At 34.9% G+C, this 5,561-nt stretch overlaps 1 pseudogene; it reads left to right on the forward strand.

The window, feature by feature from the left end:
• The first annotated feature begins 1,683 nt into the window (after nt 1-1,683).
• Nucleotides 1,684-5,007, forward strand: LOC106454986 (annotated as a pseudogene).
• Nucleotides 5,008-5,561: the final 554 nt, after the last annotated feature.

Genomic DNA, 5,561 nt, shown 5'->3' on the forward strand with positions numbered 1-5,561 from the left:
AATATTATAAATATTTGGTGAAAATGAGGATGATAAGGTAAAATAATCATTTTCAAAAAAAGAGAAAAAAATGTAATGACATTTTCGTAAATAATTCAAACTTTTAGGCTGAATAAGAAAAATAAAGTTTCAAAAAAAACATGAGTTATTTTTGTATTTTACTTGAAATTTTAAGTCATATTTAAAAAAACTCATACATTGAATACCTCAAGTTGAACTTTTAGATTTTCAATCCGGTTTGACTTTTGGACATGTTCTTAAGATTAAAGTCAATAACCATTAAAGCCGGTTCTGTTAGTTGCTTATCAATTATTTAACGTCGTATCTTCTTTAATGGGCTTCTAAATTTAATACTACTAGGTGAAATTTGTACACTAATTTTTGTTAAATAAAAATTAACAAAGACACAATGTTTACAAAATTTACAGCAATTAAGAAATACGGGAGATATATAGACGTAAACTTGTTTTATTCATCTTCTTCCTCCCTCCAATAGACTTATAACTAGATTTAGAACTAACAATCGATTTCATCTCTGAAGAGAAACTATAGTCCTCGCATTAATAAACAAATGATTGGAGATACGCATACCTCAAATAATGCACCCAATCTACTGAAGCCAAGAGAACACATATATGCACAATCATCACGGAAACCGCTATGACGCAAGATTGGGTTTCAGAATCTGCGTGCAAAAACTAAATCTTCAAAAACTCAATCAACCAATCAGCTTCAGTCATCAGACTACCGGACTCAATAATAGACCTTAAAGATCGACCATCCAAAAAGACCACTAAAACCAAAATCCAAAACAAAAATGAGTCAAAAATCAAACCCTTCAACGTGATCTTTGTTGGACCAAATTCTTTCTATATATAATTGGCTATCTCTTTCCAGTTTTCATTAAAAAAAATTGTTGACTTCGAAGCATATCAGACTCAGTGACATGGATCTTTTTATTATAAAACATTAAATTTAATAAGTCACAGCAATCCAGCCTACAAAAACAGAACTGAGTCATATTAAAGAGCCAATCCTTGAATACTAAGGCTTTTATAACTGTTATAACCATAGTGCAGTTAAACCGCTTGTCCCGCACCGCTCAAACCGCAGTTACCATTCGGAGCCTAATTAATTAAAATATTAGCTCCGAATGGTGACTGCGGTTTGAGCGGTACGAGACAAGCGGTTCAACTGCGGTCCGGTTTTAACAGTTATAAAAATATTTAGATATATAGTATATGTAAAGATTTTTGTTACTGTTAACTGAGGGACGGAACGGGAGGATGGTCACCATTCGAAGCCTTATAATGATTTGTTTAGAATATGTTACTGAAACGCATCTGGCTATGTTCGTTCCATTCCAAGAAACAGTCTCGTGATCGACTTCTCATCCATTATAATCATCCTATGTTCAATATTTCTCCACATCGAAATTCTTTGCCATCAAATCAAATCTTTCTTCTCAATCTTCACATGTTACGCATTTGATCATCTGACAGCGATATACACCAGATATACACCAACGTAAAGAGAATCAGTATCGTCTTTGCATCCAACTTCTTATATATTTTTTTCTCAAGAAAGTTAAAATATATATATCAAAACCCCAAATGGTGAGAAATTTTTATATAGCGTTTCGTGCTAACTAATTTTATGGCGTTTTTGGTGAGTCTTTCCTGAATGGCCTTAACTTATTTGTGTTATTTACTTGAATAAGATAATTTTTTTTCTTTTTCATGTAGTCTGTTTAAGGAAAGTAAATAAATATCAGAGTTTTGGTTCGTTTTGATGATCATCAAAGTTTTGCCTTCTGATTAAAGAATCTGAACTTGTAGATGTAATCAAAGAACTTCGGTTTCTTGATCAGAACTTGAAAACTTGGGGCTCAATCATGATTATTACCAGACATAAAAGAGATGTAAACGTGTTCGTGCTTCAACTAGGAGCTGCCTTAGCCATTTCATTCGCCGGATTGCTCTTTTCTCGATTTAAAAAGCAAACGAAAAGAATCGGGCCCACTTTGCCTACTCTTCGACCTCAATCTCCTGGTTTGCATTTATGTCTTATTGCTTTTTTTATTATGTGACTTTATTCTATTTACCAATTCCTTGGAGGGGTTTTGAAAATTTTCAGATCACGGATACAGAGGAAGCTCTAACAAATCCGTTGATGTAAGTAAAAAGTTTCTTAATCTCATGAGCAGTTTATGCTACAACTTGCTATTTATGGTTTGACTTATTTAGTCTGTAGATTGATTTGCTTCTGATTGTACTAGAAACTGATAAGGAAATATAGAGGAAGTAAGAATAAAGAATATAAAGATTTCTATATTTATACACTGATAAACTATATGTTTAAAAAAGATGGGCAAATGATAAAGATGGGTAAAAAAGAAAATCATCCATAATAATGAGATAAAAAGAGAAATGAGTCGTTGTAATTAATTCTGGACAGCAGAATAAATAATATACTACCGAACTTAATTAATTCCAGCAGATCTTACTTGTTTCTAAGAATACAAATGATTGTAAAAATGATTATAACATTGTTTCTTCGAGTTAGACAAATGGTGATGAAACTCATTTACTGTAAAGTTTGTTTTGCTTTTTTTTTTGTTTCTCTTGTGCAGAGAGGAGATTCAGAAACGCCTAAGACTAGTGAAGAAGAGACTTCAATTGGTTTTTCGCCAAGAAGTGAATGTGATGTTGATGAAAAAGATGTGTTTCTTTTACCGGAGTTTGAAGATGAAGTTAACAAGTTAGATTTGTTGGTCTATGATGACGAATGTGAAACCCCGAAGTCAGATTTATCTGCTCCTTTAGCGTTTCCTACCACAGAGGAAGCTGGTCATGAGAATGAGATTAAGCGGTTAAGAAACACGGTGAGAGCGTTACGTGAGAGAGAGAGGTGTCTTGAGGATAAGTTGTTAGAGTACTATAGTCTCAAGGAGCAGCAAAATATTGCAATGGAGCTTCGAAGTAGACTGAAACTAAACCAAATGGAGACTAAAGTTTTCAATCTCAAGATCAAGTCGTTGCAAGCCGAAAACGAGAAACTCAAAGCTCAATGTTCTGACCATTCTAAAGCAGTCTTGGAGCTGGACATGGCTAACTCTCATGTTGAGGTGCTTAAGAAGAAACTCAACATTAAAACCCAACAACACGTAGAGCAGCTATTGTCACTTAGACAACGAGTGGCGAACTTCAAGAAGATGAGATTAAGGCTACTTTACCTGATCATGATGCAGATAAGATGATGCATAGGCTAACGGAATTGGAAGGAGAGATCAACGAGCTTAGAGATTGCAACATGAGATTACATTTTGAGAATTATGAACTTGCTGAGAAGCTGGAGTCTGTTCAAATCATAGCAAGTTCTAAGCTGGAGGATCCAGAGGAGGTACTTGTCAAACTTTCTTTAAAAACAAGAACTGAATCTTGATTTTCTTTACTTTTTTTTGTTTTTGTTTCAGATGGAGACATTACGAAAAGATGGTAACAGATTGAGGAGTGAAAACGAAGAGTTGAAGAAGGAGATAGAGCAGCTTCAAGGAGACCGATGCAGTGACCTGGAGCAGCTTGTTTATCTCAAATGGATAAATGCTTGCTTAAGATATGAGCTAAGGACTTACAAGCCACCCGCGGGTAAAACTATCGCTAGGGATCTTAGCACTACTCTAAGTCCTAACTCAGAAGAGAAAGCTAAGCAACTGATTCTTGAATACGCACACGAGGAAGATCATACATATTATGATGATCAATGGTCATCTTCTCAGGAGGAAGCATCATCGATGATCACTGACTCTATCTTCTTAGATGATTCTTATGTTGACACTTTGTTTGCTAAGAAAACGAGAAAGTCAGGGAAGAAGAAGCTTATGCATACGTTGATGAAGATCTTACACGGTAAAGATAGTACTCAAGAGCGTAACAAGAGAGCTGGTTCATCAGAACCGAGCAGTTCAAGGACAGGTGTTCGTACCACTCTTACTAGGCTTCGACCATCTCGTTCTATGGACTTCCAGATGTTGCTGTGTGGCAAAGACGAGGAGGAAGAGTTTAAGGATCACATCAGGATGTTACGAGGTAAGAGTGAAGCAGCAAAGTCATCCAACTATGGAGAAGAAGAGTGTAATTTGAAATCAGATCAACAGAAGAAGAAAGAGCTGGTTAAATACGCCGAAGCGCTTAGGAAGTCTAGTTCCACGAAGAAGCTTCATAAGAAATCTGTGTCGTTATTCTTCAGAGAGTAACTAGACTTCCTGTGTGTATAGAGATACTAGCTCAAAGTTGTATATTTGTGGAGCAAAACAAATGGGTTGCAATTGGATTATTAGGTTTCGAATGGTAATTGCGGTTTGAGCAGTGCGGGACAAGCGGTTTAACTGCGGTGTGGTTTTAACAGTTATAAAAACGTACAGATATATGATATATGTAGAGATTTTTGTTATTGTTAACTGCGGTGCGGGGCGGAACGGTTCGTAACATTCGAAGCCTTAACTTTTGGAATGGAATAATTTGCAATGGATTATTCCATTAATTATATTTATTATTTTACATTTAACTTTTATGGAATAGAATAGAATATTCATTCTATTAATTTCATAACCATTCCAAAAAATTTGCAAAGAAAACATCCATATACAATTCTGATTTGGAATAGACAGAATGCATATATTCCATTTTAACCAATTTAATCATTTTATTTCATTTATTTTTATTCCATTAATTTCATTTCATAGTTGTATAACATTTTCGGAATTCGGATCCATTGGATCCTCACAGATCTTATTCACCTTCCTATGGTTGGAGAAGTATCTGCTCAGTTAGATCTCTAGTTAATAAAAGGCTAATCAAAAGAGTGAAAACATGACAAACTATCTCCGTATGGAATGATCCCTGGATTCCTGCTCCTCACCCGAGGTCAGCTAAACCAAAAACGCTACCCCAATTTTTAAATTTTTCTTTGAAGGTGGATCATCTCATCGATCCGTTGACTAAGTTTTGGAATATGGATTTGCTCAATGCATACATACATCCGAATGATGTTAAAATTATTAGAGGTCTGGCTATATGTCGGAATGATAGGAAGAATTCTTATGGGTGGTCCTTCACAGAGTCAGGAAAATATACGGGTTAAGTTTGGATATAGAGTTTAATCATTATTTTCAGATAAGGCACATGAATTACTTCCTTATGGTCCGAATATCAAACCACTTTTGGCTTTTTGCTGGAAACTTAAATGTTCCTCGAAACTGAGACATTTTGTTTGGCAAGTTCTCTCATGTACTATATCGGTTGCAAAACATTTAAGGTCACGGGGGATTAACTGTGATACCCGATGTAGTGTATTTGTGGCACAGAGGAAGAGTCAGTTAATCATGCTTTATTTGAATGTTCTCCAACTCTGCAAACTTGGGCTTTATCAAAAAAAAATCAGCTCCTGTATTTACCTATATAGATTATCTCTTCTAGAGATTGCCAAAAGAGCATGATTTAGTAATTTTTCATGGATTATGTGGTACATTTGGAAAAATAGAAATAATAAAGTTTTCAATA

The sequence above is a fragment of the Brassica napus genome, chromosome A5 (genome assembly GCF_020379485.1).
Source record: "Brassica napus cultivar Da-Ae chromosome A5, Da-Ae, whole genome shotgun sequence".
Lineage (NCBI taxonomy): Eukaryota > Viridiplantae > Streptophyta > Magnoliopsida > Brassicales > Brassicaceae > Brassica > Brassica napus.